The sequence below is a fragment of the Lampetra planeri genome, chromosome 1, assembly GCF_965212315.1.
Source record: "Lampetra planeri chromosome 1, kcLamPlan1.2.h2, whole genome shotgun sequence".
Lineage (NCBI taxonomy): Eukaryota > Metazoa > Chordata > Hyperoartia > Petromyzontiformes > Petromyzontidae > Lampetra > Lampetra planeri.
The window spans coordinates 5,677,892-5,701,798 of NC_136107.1; positions in this window are offsets into that span (position 1 = coordinate 5,677,892).

Below are 23,907 nucleotides of genomic sequence, written 5' to 3' on the forward strand. Positions count from 1 at the left end.
CCTTGCTCGCATTACATGACCCCCCCCCCCCGTGTAGAAAAACCCAGCCGTCCCCGGCTGCAACAGAGCAAATTAATGCGAGCAAAAGTCCAGCAACAGGCCTAACAAGACAACGGAGAGTATAACAACAACAACAACACAACAACAATAAATAGCACAATTAACGAAAGGAAAGGGACTTGGAACGCGTGCGGGTCGCCGGCCCGTCCTGAACGGGGGGTGGCCCCCGCATAGACCGTGACCGCGACAGGATTTTAGGAGCGGCGGGATCGGAACCGCCCGCTGCTGTTGGAGTCCCGCCAATGTCAGAGTCCCGTACCCCCGGGAGACCCGGCGCCGGGGTCTCCAGCAAATGCGTCCGCGGCGGGGTTGGAGGGGCGGCGGGGCCAAGTGTCCCCGTCGCCGTGGTAGGCCCACCCGGAGCAGAACTCACTGTCTCCGTCCGTGTCACGGCTGGTCCATCTGTCGTGGGTGGTCCTTCCCCGTTGCCTCTGTAACCGAGGCCTCCTGCTGGGGCGGCGGTCGAACGCGAGCCCAGCATTCCCTGGCGAAGTGGCCTTTACGGCCACAGCGGAAACATTCCAGATCGGCTCGCCGTGCAGCACCCCCTCTGTCTTGTCGCTCCCGCGCTGGCGGCCCTGGTCGCAACCCCGCTCTCTCCTGAGTCGGCCACTGGGTCGATGCCGCCGTCAGCCCGGCAGGACCCCTCTCGTTGCGAACGTAGACGGCCTCCTTCGGGACCCCTCCTGTTGCACCGCTGTCGACTGTAGGGCTCCTTGTCCACGCCATCACCTGTTTCCATCGGCGAAGATTTAATTGGGCATCCAGGCACTTGGCCGCCGTCCGGGACGTCAACTTATTGTGGCCGCACACGGGCATGGGGATGCCCAAATCCCGGGACTACTCCAACATTTTGCCCAGTATCAGGGGTTCCAACAAATCGGGCTCAGTCTCTGGATATGCGGCCATTGCTAACTCGATCACCGCGCCCCGGAATGCCACCGACGATTCTTGAGGTGCCCGTTGCCGCTGCACGAACCTGCGGTGTGCATCGTCCGGGGGCTCGTACGCCTCCGCCATTTCCTCAAAGACCCCCTGTAGCGTCGTCTTCTTAGCGGCTTTGATGGAGCGAAAGAACCGGACGGACTCGTCGTCAAGAACCGTTGGCAAGACCTCCAAAGCCTCAGCATCAGTCCATTTAGCGGATCGTACCGCCGCTTGAAAACGGCAGGCGAATGCGCTCCAATCTCCACCAATGGAGAACTCTTTCACCGTCGTCAGACGCTGGCTGCGGGTCCCCACGCTGCCTTCATTCGCCGAAGATGTCCCATGCGGTAGCGACAAGATGGCGTCACGTTGCAACGTGTTCAAAATGGCGGTTCCCCGTCGTTCGTCTCCGACCACTCCCAAGATGGCGTCCTCCCGCGTCGGAGACAGCAAGATGGCGTCTTCCCGCCGTTCTTCCCCGACCAAGCCCAAGATGGCGGCCCCGTGCCGCGTGGCGGAGAGGGCTGGAAGCGACGACAAGGCCCCACTCGGCTGCCCTCTGCTCGGGCTCCCCGGACTCGTCGTGGGCGTCACCAGGGTGCAAAGCTGAGTTAAAACCACCTTCAGCGACTCGAGTTGGACCGCCACGTGTCGCCACCCTTCCTCGGCGCCCACCCCCGGAGACGGTCCCGTTGCGCCGGCGACATCCTGCACTCTCGGCGCGTCGCCCGTCCCTGTCTCGCCTCCGCCTTCCATTGTTGGTAGCGCCACCGCCGGAGAAGGGTCGTCGTCTTCTCCAGAAGATGGCGCAGAAGATGGTGCAGGTATGGCCTTTTTTCTGAGCTGTTTCGACATGTCTCACTTCTGACCCCAGTGTAATAAAGGACTCTCAGCCGATGTTGTTCTCCGTGTCCTTTATTGGGTTCTTGCTCGCACCCCGCGATGTCTCCGCTCCGACCCGCACCTTCTGCTCGCACCCCGCGATGTCTCCGCTCCGACCCGCACCTTCTCCGCCTCGTGCCTCCGCACGTCGTCTGAGTCCTCCGCTCCCGCTCTCTCTGCAGCCACCCCGCTGCTTGTGTGCTCCGCACACTCCACAGCCCCCTTGCTGCTCCGTGTGCTCCCCGCGCACCCAGCAGCCACCCTGCTGCTCCGTGTGCTCCCACACACTCTGCAGACACCTCCGCTGCTCCACGAACACCGCTGGCCGACGGTGCCGTGACTCCTGCCTCGTGGCAATCGCGCCACTCCTCGCCAGCACTCCGCGTGGCCTCTCCCTTCTCTTTTCTGTCTCCACTCCCTATCCCCTTCCGGTTCTCCCCCTATATCCTCCCCCTCACGTGACCCTGACTCCTCCTCCTCCGCACGTGACCCTGACTCCGCCCACACTCACGTGACCCTGTCCTTGCTCGCATTACACAATGATGCATAAATGCATGATGAACATTGATCCTTATGCTTAGGATTCTTGCGTTGAATCATGTGTTTCAGAAGCTTGTGATGTATGCAAATAATGTGTATAGGCTCATAGAGCAACTACAACTATACGTTGGCCTCCTTGAGAATCATCTGCCTTGAATAATGAACAAGTTACCCAGTGTCCCACTGCCCCGTTGTGGGATCTATCGGCCTTTTAGAGGCTCATCTGCCTTGAGAACATTATAGCGTCCAACTCTCAATCATAAGGTTGCAACTTTAAATCCCAGTCGGGGGTTGAATTCGGCCATTCATCACTCCAGGGTGAATACAACATATATACCAATTTACTGGACATCAAAATCAGTGGTTGTTCTGTGCATAGACTCGCCCTGCCAAAGCTATGTGGACCCATGCTGTAGAATTTCGACCATCACCATGTGCTTTTATTTAAGTGGTAGTATATTTTGGCCTTGACGTCATTTTTATCAATAGGACGAACAAAATGTTAACGTCCACATTCTTCAGTAATTGCCATTTATTGATTTAAAAAAATGTACACTTAAACAATTTGGCAAGCCTTTCCATTAAGGCAGCCTTAAGTTTCAGATGACATTAGGCTTGTTTTGTATTTATACTCTTTGGTTGTTCTTTTGATAAAGTCACGTAGCTATAAAATATGTTTTTATTTTATTTTATACCCACGTGACTTTACCGAAAGAATCAAAGAGTATGGATTCCTGCAGTTACGAAAGCTTCAAATCAAGATTGTATTTATACGTTTACTAGCGTTGTAACTATTTATATCTTAAGATATTATGGAGCATTATGCATGCACATCATTATTGCTCAGGTTGTTTAACAGCGTGTATTGAGCCACAGCATTGTGTGTTGACTGCTGCTTTGCAAGAATTGGGATATGTGACTTCAGGAAACTTTAAACATGCCCCAACTTTACGCAGCATTATTTGGTGAATTCTGCACACATGAGGGGTTGCCGCTATCAAATCCCCGTAGAGATCACTGCCACTCGAGACCCCTTTAGGTCATTGGTCACCTTCAATTTTGTTTATTACAATGGAGTCATTTGTGGCCCAACACTGGCACTGGAAACGTTACAATGTGTGCTGTTGATATTCGTACGGAAGAAGCTTTCTTGTGACAAATGCAGAACCTCGCCAGTTTCACACACTGGGTGCGGTCATCACGGATTCACCATGCTCCCTGTGCTGTTATGGTGATGTGAGATACCCTGATGCTTTTTTTTGCCATCTTCTCAAAGTATCAAATTTACTAAATTTCCTTGTCCCTGGGTAAAAGACACACAATGCAGTGCAGCTGCAAATGGGGATAAAACACCCCTTCTTCCCACTGCCAACTGATCAATCAGGTCACTGAAATGATGACCAGCACTCCCCAACATCCCCGTCTGGCCAACGACCCACATGAGTGACTCCTCTAGCCAATTCAATGCCCTCCTTGTATCGCAATACATAGTTGACGTATTTACTTCCTCCCCTTTCAGCTGCGGTTTCACGTCTTGGGATTGCTCTTTGCAAATTCGGGTCTTTTTGACGAACTTTTCTTACTTTCAGGGCAGTGGTGGTGCACGCACGTGATCCAGCATTGTGGGAGCGAGGGTTGGTGGATCACACAAATGTTGTGAAACTACATTCCCATGAACGACAAGGTTCCGCATCCTGGCTTGCTAGGAAGAGATACAGCAAGTGCGGACTAACCTCCATCTGGTCCATCTGTATGGGATAGTGTTGACCCTTCCACATCTACAAACACTCAAAAATTGTCTAAAACATCTTAATATATATGCACCACCGTGTTACGGGTTTATTCAGCATTGTGAGATTCAGTTTGCTTGAATGACGCTGCACAAAAACCCTCGTATAAAATGTCCCGTTCTGTGCGTAAATTATCACAGGTGTGCAGAGGCACTCACAGCAATGTCACTACTGTGGGGCCTGCGTTCAATGAGCAACGGTCTACAGCCATCAGTAGAGGTTGCACTGTGGTGTGAAATATGCTACTGTAACGGCACACTCTATATGTACCGCATTCAGATTGTTGTGGCAAAAGGAATATGGTGTTGCCGCTACATAAATTCAACAAATTTTCCGATGCTTACGCAAAAGTAGTACAATTAACCCAACGATCCGACTACTGAACACTGCAAAAAGCTAGCACAGCTTAATTAGCGACGTGATACAAGCAACAAATACACATGCAAGGCAATTAACTCAAGTTAGTGTTGTGGTTTCCTTTTCACTGCGTACGGTATTTTCCCCATTGCATAATCACCCGTTTAAAATCTTTGACCCCTTTCGTCTGCTGCTACTTACTGCATGTCTGTTTCATTCAGGCGCCATGTGTTCTGCAGAATATGAAAGAACCATGCTTGCCAGAAAAAAACATTGTCTGCGTAGAGTGTAGGGAAGCTGATCATTCGTGAAACATTTCGAATAAATTATGAAAACTGCAAAGAAGGATGAAGTGAGGCGTGCTTGGAATTACACTGAGGGACAGCAAAAGGGACACATGGCTTAGGCAGGACACATCACGAAAAGGAATGATGGCTGATGGTCAAGAATTGGAATGGAGTGGCAGCCCATGAATGGAACGCCTCTAAGAGGGCAGCCTCCGGGGAGATGGTGTGATGAAATTAGTTCATGTGCAGGTGCTTGGTGGATTGTTGCATCACTGGACTGGGACAGGTGGTGACAGCTCGAGATGGATAGGCGAACAATCTCCTGTTTTCAGAAGAGATGGATGATAGAAGAGATGTATTATGTCGAGATAGGGACTGAGATGGGAGATACATTTACAGTATTTGGAAGACACAGACGAGGGTTAGTAGAGAGATGTATTCAGAAGAGATATAGGAAAGGTCAACGATATATTTGTGTAGAGAGATAAAAGCAATAAATACTGCCATCTTGCCAGATGAAATGAGCTTGCGTTCCATGTTTGGTCAATGGGACAGTTTAGACAGCTCTGTGCCATGGTTTGTAGGGTTTACTTAAGCCAATTACAACATATACAATAAAGCATATCATATATTCACGGACGTATATTTTCATTGATTAATTGAGCATACGAATCAGTTGAAATCGATTAATTGATGCATCATTGCATTTCTAGTGCTTACATGGTATTCAATTTATTAAACCGTATTCGTTACAAGACAATACTACGAATTATCCAAGTGTCTAAAGAGCAAAAGCACATTAGCCCTGTCGTATATTAAGCACTCTTTAATATACTTCACGTATATATTATTTTCATAGAGATATTCTGTCTGTTAGCCAATACTGTATTTGTAATAATTGGAGTTCGTGGAAGCATTTTTATTTTCACGGCCATTATGTTTGGTGGCATTGTAGCAGCAGCAGCAGCAGCAATCCTACGAAATAATTCCTCGATTTTAAAACCAAACAAAAGGAAATGTCCACTTTTTTGTAAAAAAAAACGGCCGTTGTGTATGGAACACTTTACTATACCACTAAATGTCAGGTTAATTTCTTGCACTGTGGGTAGGGCTGTGTATCACTAAAGGTCATAAGCAGAAAACTCATAAATCACCCCCCCCCCCTTTCTCCTTTCGCCAGCTTAATAAGTCAGTTACGTATCCTCGCACAAGGTTTGTTTTACGTGAATTAATGTAACCCCATGTTACACGAGAAACTACTTTGTGTTGGACAGTATTTTTCAATACAGGGTTGCCACTTGGCTCCAACAGGCAGGGAATTGAAATCTGTGTTTGGGCAGCAGGAATTAATTTGTACCGTGAACTGGTACCGGTATTGTGTTGAAATGTATTGCAGTCTTATGCTAAGTTTTGATAGGTCTAGGCTGACTGAAAAACATGCCTGGGTTATTTCCACAGTGGATAAGGTGGCAACCCTCATTGCTCTGCACCTGGCTTTGATCTATATGAATGCATTAGCATTCTCTCAAATGTCAAACTTGAGCCATGAAAGATGAAAGTAGGTCGGTACATGCTGACAATTACCACACTAAAAGTATTCAGTAGGGTCCTGTTGCAATGTCACAGGAAGACTAATATTTCTGTATTTTACCATGACTGAACATATAGTATCAGAAACCTGAAATACATTTCAGCCATGGGTCCAATGGAAATATGTATTATCAAATACCGCAATCTCATAAGCCTCAGTGAGGTAAGTACAATGGAGGTTTCCCAGATGTCGTAGGCCCAAGCACCTTTTTTTTCCCTATGAAAGTTACTGTTCATATTGTTTACTTGCACTGCCTGCTCACAACAATCGTTGAGCAGCGTGTTCTCAACATCAAGTGAGAGGCACTCAGCCCATGCGATGTGAATTGAACAACTTACTTCCAATGCTACGAGGAATCCGATGGGTTTTTACTCGTATCAAGGCTTACAAACGTTGATGACCTGGTGAAAATTGCACCTAGAAGAAAACATTTTTCTGCATCACACTGCACTTTTCTACTGATGTGCAAGACGGTCCACATATCGTAGTATCATAATCCGATTTTTAAGTGGCACATCAGCGTTTAAATCTTGGCATTATTTGCTGTAAGATAGAAAACAATGGATTGGCAATGCATAGTAACTTGAGCGTTTTTCACGTAACTATTTGAACTGATCTTATTTCCAGTAGCTTTAATGTGCTGCCACCAGTTAAGTTTCGGGCCTCGTTTACTGCAACCATGTGTTCTGCGTATCATTGCTTTCGTTTCCACGCCGAGGAGCAAGGAAGCACATTTGGAAAGAAATTGCATCCAGTCATAATGTGTTGCTGCTGCTGGACGCACTGGTTCACATATGTTTGAAAAACATGGACGTCCATTCATTTTCCACTGAAGGAGAATAGGGAGATGGCATAAGAGAGTCTAAATTATTACCCTAATGTACGTATGTATGTTTAACTTTTTTTGCACCGCATATAGCCAACTATGTTATCGGAGGTGCAGGAGAAGGACAACAAACTAAACAGAAAAAGCAGTTCTAGATAAATGAATTTCCAATTTTGATTTCAAAGTAGATAGATCCAGTGGCTTTTTAACATCTGTATGTCACCGTCAGTATTCAATTTGTCGATGATAGCGGGACGTCACATTAACTAATTCAGCCTTAGTTGGAAAGCATGGAAAAGGAGATGATGGAGAGAGACTTGATGTGGTGCTTGGAAAACATTCCAGGAACATCAATACAGGAGGCAGTGTGCAGGTTGTTAAGGCATGGCAAGCACAACAGATTTCTGAATAAATGGATATTTGTGGCAGAGAGTATAGTGTATGTGTTTAACCAGGTGCAAACGCAGGAAACTAGGATAGCCTCATTTACAATAGTGCCCAGGGGCATTTCTCTTCCAGTAAAGTGTGATGATTGCTATGTATAACCCAAACGAGTACTTTGCAGATCATTTTCGAATTTTGAGAAATGTGGACCCTGATGCCAGCACTCCAGGAAATCTTTAATGTCCACTGTAAAGCAGTTACTACGGTTAATACACCCACAGTAATAATCAGGGCGGCCACTGGATTAGAACCGTGAACCTCTGGCAACAAGCGGCCTCCGAGTATAGCTGGATATAAGGAATATATTTCACTTTAAAAAATTAGAAGGTATCGACAGATAACAAACCTTTATTGTTTTATTTCTGGTTCTCCAAACCAATTCAGGCTCTCCAAGCCAATGAGCTTCCCATTGAATTACTGCAATCCTAGGCATAACCAACTGTCTTCTGCATCGAGTTATATAACAACAACTCGGAGGGGCAGAAATAAACTGCAGGCACGAAGGTGAGCGTTATGTAACAGAATGTTGTTTGTGTATTGTTTTGTGTGGCAGCAGGCATTTCTGCTCTGAAATACAACATTTTAATAAACGCCTAATTATGCATATGGTGTTACTTTACACACAGCAAAATGTTGGAACGATTAAAACAAAATCAAGTCAATATAAGAGAAGCTTCAATGCAGACAGTGAGCAACGGTGAAACATCAATTAATTACTTTTCTATAATTACAAGTAATACATCTACTGTATAAGTTGCTGCTTCGATGAGCATATGCATAATATAGCATGTGAATTAAAAGCAATTGAAGTCCTTTTTTACTTTCACTGAGAAGAAGTGAAGATCTTCACATTGCAGCAGCCTTACTTTCGTTGTGAAATGGTGTATTTTACAGAGATAGCTCATTTTTAATAATCTTGGTGGGTGAGGTTTTGTGATTGGTGATGTCAGATTATGGACACGCAAATATGATACGTATATAAGTATTACATATATGAACGTCATTTTTTATGTTTGTCACAACATGTATTTTTGGTAATCACATTCCACCAATAATAAATTTGATTTTTGCGATGCATTGCTCAACATGAATCATTTTTATATTCTTAGGGGCACTGTGGATTAATTGTCAGTATCTGATGGCAAGCAGACTCTGCCTTCTACAAAGCACTGTCAATTATGGAAATGTCCTTACCCCCACACACTTTGGTTACAATAAAAGTCAATCATGACCTTTCCACTCACGCAGACACATCACGATTACTTTTTCCAGGAGCTCGGAAATTGATAACCGTTTGAGAGTTACGTAACTTCAAAAGGCATGCAATGCTTTTTTACGTGACAAGATATCATTCATGATCAGGCTGAAGACTTAATTTGAACCAAATTTAGTTACACATAGGTGTCCTACATGAACGAAGTTGTAGGAATTCATGCTCTATTCCTGTTGCTGCATCTTAGTAAAATTCCTTTTTTCGAAAATTATAGGACACTCGATATGGAGAGAATGCTAACATTGTGAAATGGATATGCTCTGTCAGTCCTCTTGAACTCAAGTCAAAGTGTCTCCATGTTTCAGTAAGCACTGGGTCAGTGCTTGGTAGCCTTGTGCTCATAGTCAAAATCCCACATTTCATTGGTTGCATCAATTTCTCCTGAGCACGACCGCCATTGTTTTCCCACAAAGTGGTACTATAATTTGTTATTTACGCCCAAAGGGATGATAGTCTGAATCAACCCCGAACCAGAATTTGAACTCGCATGCTGCCGAGGATGAGTTGCACACCATAAACACAACATCATGTGTAGGTTGGCATGGTGAGAATGACACTTCTGCACAACTGATGGGGCATATCCATGCATCTCACCCTGTGCATGTACAACACCATTAAGTTAAATGTGTGATGAAACTCTTGAATGTCAAATAGTGTTCTTCTGTAGCCAAACTACAATTGCCAGACCCATAGCCCCACGAACCACTGACATTAGGTCCGTATATTTCTAAGGACTTAAATAATTATAGAAATCAAAAAGGGCTGCTTAGACTGTCATGCTTATTTAACTATGGATCAATAAACGAGATACACAAGACGTGTAACCATATGACATAGGCTGTGACTTTGAGCTTACAATTCTATGCTTGTTTCTAGGCCATACAATGTTAGTACTGTACACTGATAGCACTCTAATTGTACTCTAAACAGTGAAACCCTACCTCTTTTGACCTCCGTGACCTCTAATCTCTTGAATTCGACGATTGTTTGTAGAAGCTTGTGTAATCCACTTATCTACCAGACGTTTTGAAGAAAAAAAAAAGCTTGTGGATTTAGATTTTCAAAATATTGTACCTTATTTGTGTTCCAGAAGTATCCTTTAAAAATATGATTGATGCCGACTGCAACAAGTGAAAACGTCTCTGGATTTAAATTTCGATAGCTTATACGCGTGCACAATAGTGACTGCATAATTTTAAAAGTAACCTTTGGTTGACTTTACATATGTGAATTGGTGCCACAGTCACAGAGGGCCCAATTGAATCGATTTAGTCGATAATTTTCCAAGGTCTTGAACATGATGGCATTCTGTTGGAGGTCCACAGTTTTTGTCCTGTGTAGAGACTTGTCCATGGCAATATGGCATATCCACTACTTTCTCAGAAACAACAAAAGAAAATGAACACCAGCTAATGCACATTGAATGTGGGAAACAAAAAAGTCTTGACATAGAATACAGTTGTTCACTATTGCCAATAGAACAGTGGTTCACTATTGCACATCTGCATTCAAGCAGGCAACATTTCCATATGAACGACAGTTTGCTACTTTTTAAATTTAAAGCTTTCGTGACTGCAGGGATTCATCTTCTTGGTTCTTTCGGTAAAGTCACGTAGAATGGAAATAATAAAATAATAAAAATAAAACATAATAAAATAATTATCACGATGTTTCGGCCACAACGCCAGCAGCCGTCGTGAGAATTATTTTATTATGTTTTATTTTTATTATTTTAATATTTCCATTTTATGTGACTTTACCGAAAGAACCAAGAAGATGAGTTTGCTACTTATACACTGTTACCTCCAAGATTCATTGTGGACAAACAAAATTGTTTTATCGGATGGCCATAAACTTGGTGGTGAATGTGCCAGACATCCAGTGTCTAGTCTGGACCACCCAAGCTAGTTAAACATTGAGTGTCCCATGCGTCCACTTAAGTCTTCGCTGGGTTGGGGAGAAAAGTCTAACTCTTAATCTCTACTCATACAACTTTCCACACAAACCTGAAGCCATGCTCGCTTGCCAGCCTTTAAACCTTCTAAGCTCTCTTTGATCCATCTTTGGAGAATGGCAATCAGAGTTGTGTGGTTTTCATAACCTGGGATGTTAAATGGGGCCTTGTTAAAACCCAGCCTACTGTTTTGTCTCTAAAATTAGAATTATCCAAAGCCCATGCTACCCATGCATTGTGAATTAATCTATATTGATATTACGTCATCCCACCATTTGACCGACTGTATCTTATGTCGGTGTTGTTTTCTATTTATCTGGGATGCTTAAGGAGGAAAAAAGAAAACATCCACATAGGAAAACCACATTTAAATGTGCAAAGTATTACTGCCTTGGCTGTACAAAACTGGGGTACTGTTTATACATTAAAATAAAAGACACTCTACTACAAATCTCCAGTTTTAAATACATTTGTCCTGCAAGTGCCATAGATAGATTCATGCTCATATTCAGGTGAATACTTGCATATTATAGCTTTTATTCTACATTCATCACGTCATTTTGTTTTTGTAGATACAGTTATATTGTTGTATGTGCTTCCATACTAAGAAAAATAGTAACGTTTACAAATGCACATTCATATTTTATATTTCTAGCTGTCTCTGCAAGGAAAAACATGTAATGCTTTGTGCTTGATATTGAAATTCTCGTGCCAAGGAAATTCACCTACATTTCTTGTGTATATTTATACTCTCAATCGACTCGTCCTTGGCATAGGAATGTGTAATTTCTACCACTGACTCAGGGGCCCCAACAGAAGTTTTCATGATTCAGTGCTCATTTGAGAATAAAGAAACTTTGATTATTTCGCGACACAGGGTACATATATGGGATGACCAACCTTTCGAGATATGCATGCACAGATCCAGATCAGGTGTTAATTTCAACATGTTATCTCTCTAGGGTCAATTACATTATTGCCACTTTGTCAGAATTCAACAGTGGTTATCCTATGGAGAAATCGTCTCTTGCCATGGAAATGTGGAATGCGCATCATTGACTCAGCGTCACCTTTGGGGATGTGCTGTGCCACATGCTTTTTGTTTTATAATTGCCAAAAATTAGCCATTTCAGGAAATCTGATTCTGTCATATGTTTGTAACGTTTGTGCTTAATAAAAAATGGCAAAATCTTCGACACAGTATATGAAAGTGCCTACATATTTAAATACAGATACGATTGGAATGTCGTGTTATTTTTCACATATAGGTCCGATGAATGTATTTCGACCAATATGTTTGTTCACTAGATTTGTTTGAAAGACCATGAATGATGGTCACTGTGGGGAGGCCATCGTCCAGCGTTAGTTTATGATGATGATGATAATGATGATACTTGTTCATGAAAATGTCTGGCCATTGTACAAAAAATCGCGTGCTCGATAATAATCTTGTATTTGCAACCCAATGTTAACTCATTCACTCCAAGACTCCAATAAAATGCAGCTAACTCACTTAAAATATATTGCATCAATGTGGCAGCCATTATGGATAGTGTGGTAATGTTTGTCTGTTTATAATCCAATACCAAAAGGAGCTTTAAATATTCCAGTTTGTATCTTCATTGTTCGTTCCCTCAATCCTTAAAATTTGTGGATACATCTTGACCTAAACTGCATCTTAAAATGTTTTACAACCAAGACAATGTTTTAGGTTTTATAGGAGGATCCTCTACAATTGTTGATTAAATGCTCGGCATTGTGGCAAGTACACGTGTCTTCTCTTGAGAACACAAATGATAAAATGTTCTTTAAAACATTCGCTTTTTTTCATCTGCAATTTACAATATCATTTTGGTCTACTAATGGAAAAGTTGGTTTACAACTGCTCATGAAACTTGTGGTATTTGAATATGCCTGTGTAATATGTTTCAACCAAAATGTATTCAGAGGTTTCCATGTGTAACCTCTATTTGTCTTTTTATTACTGTTCTTTTTTCTGGCACAAAATTTTACGTCTAAAGAACACACACTAAAACGATTTGTAATATTTATATTTTGTTGACTTTGCCCTTATACCACCATCTAACCTTTTAATTGCATGTTATTTTTGTCTTTCATTGTATTAACCTTCAACATGAATTTATATATTGGTGTGTTTAGAGTGTGGCATAGTTGGCTCGTCCAGGAGCAGCACAATGTCCTCAGTTTACAGAGTGGCAGCCATAATCCTGGCTAACGCGACAGACAAGAGTATTGCGTACTCTTTGGTTCTTTCGGTAAAGTCACGTCGGTAGAAAAATAAAATAAAATATTGCGGTCATGCTTTCAGACACCGAAGCCATTGTGTGGTTTTGTGCATGGAACCCATGCTTATCTCTCCAGTTTTCGGCATACATAACCCCTTGGCGATTAAACCTTTTGCACTCGTTGAGTCATTGCGATTGAACTTTTCAGACTCACTGATTCACTTACACAGCTGAGTGAAACATGTCCTAAGCCACCGTTTCATAGACACATCTTCCTTTGCTCCTCTTCATTCTTCCTTGCTCCAAAAAAAGCCCCTTGTAAAAACTTTCACCGATGTTTGTGGTGCACGCCTATCACACTATAGAGACAGGATTGGTGGATCACACAGGGATCAAATGCACAAGACAGCCCCCTGCACAGGCAGTCTTGGTAGGTTCTTTAGAGTAAGTGGGTTGCTGACCCATCTTTGTGGATTTTTTTTTAGTGTTAAGTGTTTATAGATATTTGATTTAGGATTTTCTGGGCACTTTGGTTGCTTCCCACATGCAAAAATACTCAATAATGATTTCAACAGATGCTTTGCTGGATGAATAGGGATATTATTATTTGTTTTACAAAAATGCACTGTGTGTTCGGAGCATATGTTGAATGAGGTTGTGCTTGACCGCCAAACGGTCATAGTGCCCTCCACCTCTAGCGGGTCAACTCACATCATCAGTCCGTGCCTCCAGAACAGAGATGACAAGGTCCATCTCAGTCTGGTACAGCCAGGTGTGATGAGGCCGGCAAGGTGGATGTTCATGCCACGCCTTGACACACAGCTGTAGGGTGACATGGGGTGAGTTGGTTTTGGCGTCCGTCTGACGTGGCCAAACAGCGGTTATCGCCTCTTGCCGATCACAAGGTTGATGCTTCTAAGGCTGGAACGCACGGTTACGATGTCATTATACACAAAGCCAAACCAGTGGACTCCAAGAATATGCCGCTGGCATTGCATGTGGACTGCCTGCAACCTCGACGCATCGGCCCTCAGGAGTGGATATGTCTCGGCCTCGTGCAATGTGATGGGCACAACAGATTCTGTTTCCATACAGATTGAACTGCCGTGTTATAGACGTATGCTTTTTGTTTACCCGGGTAAACTACCCTGAGTCTTGTGATTTTTTTCCCAGGAGGGTCCTGCCAGGTTTTTGCGGTAGGGGGCGATGTTGCTACATATAATCCCAATTGAATAATTTGCAGGTAATTTATCAAATTCGGACCATGACACAGGTACACAATGGCATGATCTTTAGAATGACATTACAGGATGTTTAACATCCACTGTGAAGCAAAAGGTGGGTATCGTTACAAATAATACACACCTGCAGTAATAACCAGTGTGGCCACTGAATTATAACCATGAACCTCAGCAACCAGCATTGAATGTCCTATCGTTAGACCATACGAGACCTACATGTTGGTAAATGTTGGTTGCTGAGTGACTTGAGGATTCAATGTCACTGCTGAGTGATGTGGACTTGTCTGTGGCTTCAACTGTCTAGTGGAAGTCGAAACCACGGAGCTACCTCTGAGAACCCTTAAAGCAACCGCTTGTCCACAAAATATATGGCAGCACATGCCCACCCACTCCATGTATGAGTGTAATGTTCGTTTAATGACAGAAAAAACAATATTGCAGTTATCATAGAGTACATTTGGCCAAATCATTAAAGTGATGGTTGTTTTGTGGAGTCATTGGTGACTCGGCTGAGACCATCGACTCCCTGCACTTGAGAATCCGGGTTTGTCAATGGGGACTGGATTGGTTGATACCCAGGATCTCGACAATGCTAACTCAGTGTTCTCACTTCTCTGCAACCCGGCCAATTCCGTGGTGAATGTTTCCAGCTTTAGAAATATTCGGATGTCTGCAATGTGTAATTACGAGTTATGGAATTTGGGAAACAATACGTGATTGTGAAATCTCATGTGTCTAAAATTGGGCTCCGCCTATCATGTTTAAAACTAGTTGAGGGTTTGTGGTATAAAACATTTATTTTGCGAGGAGACTTGAGTCGCTTTGCATTTTGGCAGGAGTGGATAAAACAAAAATATAGCATTTTGGTTATGGTGCCAGGATACAATGTTATGTGTACTCTTTGTTTTAAATGAGAAACCTCCAACGGCTACCTTAATTCAAATCCACGGTATCAGTGGTGAGCCACCAGGCTATCAATACAATATTTTGTTTAGAAATGTATCAATGCAATAGTCTTGAGACTCAGGCTTTGCTTGATGAATAAATCATATTTTCTGGCACTTACCCTCCAATTCACTTTTACACACAAAGTTACAGAATTCAGCAATAACCACAAGTATTAGTGGAACTGATATGTATGTATGTTGAGCTTATTTCGCACTGTATGTAACCAACCGTTTGAGGGAAATGTTTCAGGAGGAGAAACAGTTGTTAACTTAGGTTGAACGGGAGCACTGTAATTTTTACGTCGGTATTTGAAACGTACAGTACACGCGCAGGAGTTCCATATTCTCAGGGAAATGGAAGAAAAATGTAACTAATGATGTACTCACCAATATTACGCCGGATATTTGAAAGGGCTGGAGAAAATATAGCAAGCATCTGTGCTTACGTAAACTTTGCCACAAAAAATAGGGTCGCGCCCAAAAAACTTAGCACAACAGCAAGCAAATATTTTATTGCAAGATGGTCCTTTTTAAACACATAGAAAGTTGTCATTTATCTGCAACCAGGTGTTGTAAATGCCTCAGTAAAGTAGCACAAACAGCTCACACACGATGTTGCTGGTATTGTCAGGGTTTGTGGAGCATGACAGACTCAAAGCTCACACACACTAATGCTGTTCTGGAGAGTACTTGAGGAATGTGGGCTATCCGTAGGAACTCTGCATGCAGTGCTCGGGGATATACATTAGAAGATGACACGAACCTCCTGCTTCTTGGCACAGATATTTATTTAGATGAGTTTGGAAACAATGCCGTTTAGAATCCTTTGTAGGATGAATACATCTTAATTATATATTATCTGTCAGAAATATCCGGCAATACTAAAGTGGACCTCATTGAGAGCTTGCGGTCAGTAAATAGTTTCAAAGCAATGTATAATGTTCTGTACGTGTATTAAAAAGTTAACGGTACATCTAGGATTGCTGTTTAAATGAATTCCAGCTGCTTCCAATGTGACCTCAAAACATTACTTCACAAAAGGTTATCATATCCTTTCCATTTCACTCTTGTTTTAATTTAACTCAATTATTTCAAGTTGTGAATTACGATAATAATCATCTTTATAGTTTATAATAATTTTACTAAAGCAGATTTTGCTGTAATTCAATTAGAACAAACACATTTCGCTTTATCTGTAACGCTTTGATACGTGATTTTGACTCAATTATGTCACAAAATTAACATTACTGGGTCTGAACGATGATGAGATGTTAACTAACTCGCCTGATGCCTGTATATTTGGAGTTTGCATGCTCTTCCTGTGGTCACGTGGATTTTTCTCTGGGTCATCCAGTTTTTCCCTGCACATTTAGAACATGTTTGCAAGTTGAACTTCTTTCGCACTGTACATAGCCAACCGTGTTAATTGGAGGTGCGGAAGAACAACAAACTAAACACAAAAAGCAGTTCTTAAGAAAAAAAAACTTGCGTTTCGAGTATTTGGCTGCTATTAACACGTAATAAGCCACTTCGTCGAACTAGCATTTAAAAAAGCTATATAGCTCAGTGGGCCTTAACCAGTAAGATAAACATATTAAATTAAATACAAATTAGAATGTCTCTCTGCCCAAACAAGCATGATACAGTGCTTATTTCTGTTATTGGCCCAGAGCCAGGGTTTAAAATTCCATATTCCTATGACAGCGATCAGTCTTTTCATAGGCCAACCATTGATGACTTTCCACAAAGTGGTACTCTTTTTAATCACCCAGATAGGATCATCGGCTACGCTGATTTCAACCAGGATTTGACCTTGGAATCTTGATTGTGAGTTAACTGCTCTTGCCACAGCACCACCCACCATTGACTATCATTGTGTAATACTGGGCTGTATTTTAGCTTTTTTTATTCATGTGTAGTGACATTGAATGAGTCACTGTAGCGCGTGGTCCTGGGAGATTGGTAGACAATGGAATTAGGGGTAGCAGCCCGTTCTTCCAGTTGGACCTGTGAGCCACGCCCGGAGCCTTCTGGGGGATCCAGAAAGGTGCGTGGCTGAGGGCAGAGCCTGGCCACACTGGGGAGAATAAAAGGCGAGCTCCGACTCACAGTCAGGGCTGCTGCTATCAGGAATGGAACGCATCATGCTGCTGTCATTGTGGTCTTCGGCTCTTAAAGCTGTGGGTCTGGAAGCATGTATGACTGTTCCGACCCTGTATGGAGTTATCCCCTATGGCTGTGAGAGCCGGAATAATCAAGAGGGATAACGCCTCCTACTAGTGTCTCTGAATTAGTACACTACATATTCTTTGGGTCTTTCGGTAAAGCCACGTAGATAGAAAAATTACACAATTAATTAAATAACAATATCACGACGTTTCGATCACAACACAAGCAATCGTCATCAGGTGAAAAATATAGTGGGAGAGCTGCTAAGGCAGGAATAAGTATAACCCGTAAAAACAAAGTTTTTCACTATAAATCCTTTATATGTGTGGCAGCGAACTTAATATAAAGGATTTAAAAATATATTCGCCTGTGGAGGACGCCGGGATCGATCCCGCGACCTTTGGCATGGGAAGCGAGGGCGCTACCAACTGCGCTACTCCGCCACGGCCTGTGGAGGGGTTACGCTCTGGGCTCTTACACTGTGACGTTCAGCCAAAGCCATGAATGAGTTCTATTTGAATATATGTAAAATATTTTTTTTTGCCTAAAAAGTGTAAAATTTTGGGAATTTTTTTTCACGAACATTAATTGTCTCGCACAACGAGTCTGTGTGCAAAATGTCAGCTCGATTGGATCACGGGAAGTGGGTTAAAAAACGACAGAAAGATTTGCACGGTCGTAAGCAAGCAAGCAAGCACGCAAGCAAGCAAGCACGCAAGCAAGCACGCAAGCAAGCAAGCAAGCACGCAAGCAAGCAAGCACGCACGCAAGCAAGCACGCACGCAAGCAAGCAAGCAAGCACGCAAGCAAGCAAGCACGCAAGCAAGCACGCAAGCAAGCACGCAAGCAAGCACGCAAGCAAGCAAGCAAGCACGCAAGCAAGCAAGCACGCAAGCAAGCAAGCACGCAAGCAAGCAAGCAAGCACGCAAGCAATCAAGCACGCAAGCAAGCAAGCACGCAAGCAAGCACGCAAGCAAGCAAGCACGCAAGCAAGCAAGCACGCAAGCAAGCAAGCACGCAAGCACGCAAGCAAGCAAGCACGCAAGCACGCAAGCAAGCAAGCACGCAAGCAAGCAAGCACGCAAGCAAGCAAGCACGCAAGCAAGCCAGCACGCAAGCAAGCAAGCGAACTTAATATAAAGGATTTAAAAATGCATGACGGGAGCGCTGCCAAGGCAGGGTGTTATAAAGGTTTGAGATGGGTGTAGCCCAAGGGTCAGTGGGCAGGGCTAGAGATAACATTTTCATGTAAATGTAAGGTCGGAGAAATCTTGACAAACGAAGCTGTGGGGGTGGCCATTGTATCGTGAGAGAATCACATGTCAATGTAAGAAATTTGCTTGTAAATGTAAGATCAAAGAGAGCTCGGAAAGAGCCACCGACACATCGAGGAAAGCCAACAACGGTGGCTGCGTTAGTTAATGTAAATCCGAGAGTAGAAAATAACTGCTAACATAGCCAGGTAGGAATGGAACATCACAGCCAGTTATGACCTAAACTGGTTAATAACGTCCTTCCAAGGATTGCTCAGTTTGTACCCATCTTCTCGGTTGAAATTTTGTCCGTGTTTATATATCTGGATGGCTTCATGAACGAGTCGTTGCTGATAGCCAGTGGGTTTGCAGAGTACCTTTGTCTTGGCAAAATTAATTTCGTGTGTGCCCACAGCGTTTAAACAATGATCAGCCATGGCCGAGGGATTGGTCCTACAGTGTTTCAGATCTGCCTTATGTTCACGAACCCGGTCCGAGACATGTCACTTAGTTTCCCCAATGTAACTGCCACCAGACACAGCTCAGTTTGTAGACATCGGGGTATTGCATGTCGAGGATCATATCCTTCACAGATGGAATCAAATCACGAATTTTATGTACTGTGTTGAATCGCACCTGGATCTTGTGTTTGCTCATGATTTTGGACATTTTTTTGGTGACCCCTGCTATGTATGGCAAGGTGATGGTTTTGATTGGGTCCTCAGATGGTTATTTCCCAATGGTTGGGGTAATAGCTTTACGAATTGTGTAGTCTGAATATCCATTCATCTTGAGGGCTTGGTGTACGTGCTCCAGTTCACTGGCTATGTGGTGATGGTTGGAAATACAACGAGCTCTATGGTATAGAGTTTTGATGAAGGAATTCTTCTGGGATGGATGGAGGTGGGAGTCAGGTTTTAGGTAGGCATCCTTATGGGTAGCTTTCCTGTAGACAGAGTGTACCATTGAGCCATCATGTCTCTTTTCGATTAAAACATCCAAGAATGGTAACTTTCCATCCTTTTCCCCCTCCATGGTGAATTTGATGGTTGGGTGTATGGAATTGATGTGGTTGAAGAATTGGTCCAGAGCTGGTAGGCCATGTGGCCAGATGACGAATGTATCATCTACGTATCTCTTCCACAAGGAAGGACGTAGGGTGGATGCCTGGATGGCATCTGTCTCAAATTTCTCCATAAAACCCATTTGGGTACCTTCAACTTGCTTGTAGAATGTTCCTTTCCAGGTGAAGTAAGTGTTGGTGAGGCAGTGTCTAGCCAGGGCCGGTACATCAGCATTCAATCCTTGTTGGACCAATTCTTCAATGATTACAATGGTGTCAGGCACTTGAACAGCTCATCCAGGAACCTCAAAGCCATGCTGCTCCATAATGGTAACAAGTACCCATCTCTTCCACTGGCTCACTCGGTGGACCTCAAAGAGGATTACAATAGCATCAAGACCTTGTTGGACGCCTTGAAGTATTATGAGTACGGCTGGGAGGTCCTCTGAGACTTCAAAACGGTGGCATTCCTGATGGGTCTCCAAGGCGGTTTTACCAAGTTTCCCTGCTATCTTTGCCTTTGGGAGGCAGGGACACCAAGGCGCACTACCACAGGGGGGACTGGCCACAGCGGACCGAGTTCTCTGTGGGGAAGAACAATGTCAAGTGGAAGCCACTCGTGGGCCCCCGGAAGGTGCTGATGCCACCACTGCACATCAAATTGGGCCTCATGAAGCAATTTGTCAGAACAGTAGATAAGGAGTCGGCAGCCTTCAAGTGCCTTTAATACTTCTTCCCTAAGCTGTCTGAGGCAAAGGTCAAAGCCAGTGTCTTCGTCGGACTACAGATAAAGAAGATCCTGGAGTGCAATGAATTCCCCAAGAAGCTCACTAGTAAGGTGGTTCGTGGCTTATTGGGCAATCACAAGATCGAAAACTATGTGGAGCTGGTTGAGACTCTGGTGAAGAACTACGGCACAATGGGCTGTCAGATGTCCCTCAAAGTCCATATTTTTGAAGCGCATCTTGATAAATTCAAGGAGAACATGGGAGCATACTCGGAGGAGCAAGGCCAGCGCTTCCACCAGGATATACTGGACTTTGAACGCCGCTACCAAGGACAGTATAACGAGAACATCTCGTTATACTGCGGTGGTTCTCTTGCGTTGACGTGCATGCCTCTCACCGCGCAGTTGGCAGTGCCGCAGCTTGTGTTATACATAGACCTGACATTAACTTGCTAATCTCCCTAATCTCTCTGTCTAATCTCTCCCATCAACATAGTGCTAATCTCCCATTAACACTGCTGTTGTGCGCATATGCGGGGTCGGTGCACTTATGCGGCGACGGAAGCTCATTTAATGCTAATCTATCTCCCTAATCTCTCTCTCCCTAATCTCCCCCATTAAGACAACTGACGTGTTTGCGTGCAGGGATGGAATTCCTTTCCAGCTCAGACTCCGCCTGCTTGCCCTTTGCCAACATATATAACCTCTTGTTGTAACAGCTCTCTCGCTGTTTTCTTCCTGGTTCAGCAGTTCCACTGCTGGATTATTTTTTCCACCTAAGGACGACCGCGTGTGTTGCGATCGAAACGTCGTGATATATTATTTTTTATTTTATTTTTTTTACCTACGTGACTTTACCGAAATAACCAAAGAGTATGTATTCCTGCAGTCACAAAAGCTTTAAATCAAGATCTCATTGCATATTAATAAGTGGAGATGCAGTTGTATCTTAATTATCATTTTCGCTTTGAGATGTTTTGATATGACTCCACATATTAAATAGAAGTCTTCAAGTCAGCCAATGTATCAATAATAAATCTACTATTACATTTTTCTGTTTAAAAAATAATTTCTCCTCGTGGTCATTGGCATGTTAATGCATAATTTAGTCATGGGGTCCATTTAGTCCATCTGGCCTAAGTTGGTTTTGGAAGATCCAGTGCCTCTGTGTGGAATAATGAAGCAAATTCCACAAACTTTTTGGCATAATAAGTCTTTTTCCTGGCTTTTATCTTTCAACAAGACTCCTCCAACTATTGCCACCCGCCTATTGGCTAATGCATCTTTCTTAGATTTTTTCCAAACGTCCCAATAGGCATTAGAAAAACCTGCCAAATTGTAAACTGATGCCATGCAAAAGATTGTGGAGAAATGGTAACACATGTGCAACACCAACGTCAGACAAAGTGTTTTGTTTTAAATTGAATGTATTTAGTATACAGCTGCTTGTATGTTGCTTATAAAGTAATTCTGCCACCATTGGTGGGATTCCAAAACAATTTCCTATGTCATCATACAGTACATCACAGAATACGATTTCCTGCTAACATACATGAACAAACTTACATTTCTAAAACGTCATCATTCTGCATTTGCAAATCAAAGTATACCGAATATATCATAGGTTTATACGATTTTATTGCATAATTCAAACATTTTCCTGATGCACATTCATCTTCTGTCTTTGGACAAGTAGTGATCTTGAATCTGTTGCAACACTACTTTGCTCCTGTCATCTGCAATCCAATCATACTCATTATGCAGGAGTTTGCTATACAAGTAACTTATAATTACTTTGCTATAATTTATTTCCCCAAGTGGAAATCAGTTAATGCTATAACTCTTTTTCCCTTGGGAATTACTTTGCTTCAGCACAGCTTAGCCATGCCATAGAGCTCTTTCTTTTTGCATAGCTGCGGTGTTTATGGTCTCAGGACCATACGGACCTGAATACTTTCCATGAGCTCACAATATGCATGCCAGTACTTGGGTGGTCCATTCACTGGCTTCATCTGGCCATCGACCTCCTCGATCCAACACCCAAACATTTGTAAATTTAGTTAAATATAACTGCAGTTGGGAAAATATCCCCACAACTGTTTGTACATGTTCACATATCAAACTTCAAGTTAATAAAAAAAACATTTATTGAAGTTATTATTTTCAGATCATTGATCATTTATAACAGTTTGTAGAAACCCATCATCCCATTACTACTTCAAGTTGCATTGAGGAAGATTGTACAGGCTACGTTGCACAATCCAATACAACCAAGTAATCAACATGCTGTATTTGTTAATTGCACGCATTCTTATACAATGCACACACTGTGTATATCTAATGTAATGCTTTCAATCACATAACCTACAGTAAATATTGTACATCTCAATATATTTTATAATGTGGCTCTGGGTCCAATCGTTGCTGTGGCTCACCTCAGCTCATTATTCCCCTAGGATTGATAAAATGACTACTATTTTAACAAACTTCCAAACTGTATAACAAATTTTAAGGCAACAATCTTAATTAACTACAGTACCTGATATCAAGTATAATCATCTTCTGTTTTGCTCTTGCATGGGATTCCTGCCAACATTGCATACTTTAAATGCAAAATTTACGCTGCTAATAACCTAATCTGGAACAGGTGATGTGTATAGTTCACCACGGAGACTGATTATGCCCAGGTCTGGATTTTTCACAACTTTGCGACTTCAACTGGCTAGGGACCCTACATGATGCAACTCTTGGTTTAAAATGTTCTGCTATAGGCAGAAAACCAATTATAATATTGCATTATTCCTGATTTAGTGTTAAATTAAAGGACTGTGAGAAATGGTGATGGCTTAGGGAGAGGTTTTCATCCAGAAGTAGATTTTGATTATTGCTAATGATGATTATGATGATGTTTTACGATTACAGGATATGTGTTTATTGGGCAAGAAATGAACTATTTGAGGATTTTACAGTTACGTAAATGTCAGTGCTTTATTCCACTTTGGAAACTATCGTGAACATATGCTATGGCTTCTACGAGTCTGAGCCAATTGGATTACATGTTCAGAGAGAATGGTCATGATATCATCCCAAGCTTCTGCAGGTCATTTATGGCCATTTCAGTGTCTTACTAAACTATGCCTCACAAATTATTCTGCAAAATGTAAAAAATACCTTCCCACATGGGCCTTTTTTTAAATTTCCTTTCGCGGTGGGTGCTAGCTTGCATAACTGGTCGTACGCAGAAAAATTGCTGATGCATGTGCCCAAATAATTGCTTCTCCAAAGTTGTTTGCTTTGTAAATAATTTGATATTGAACCAAAACACTTCA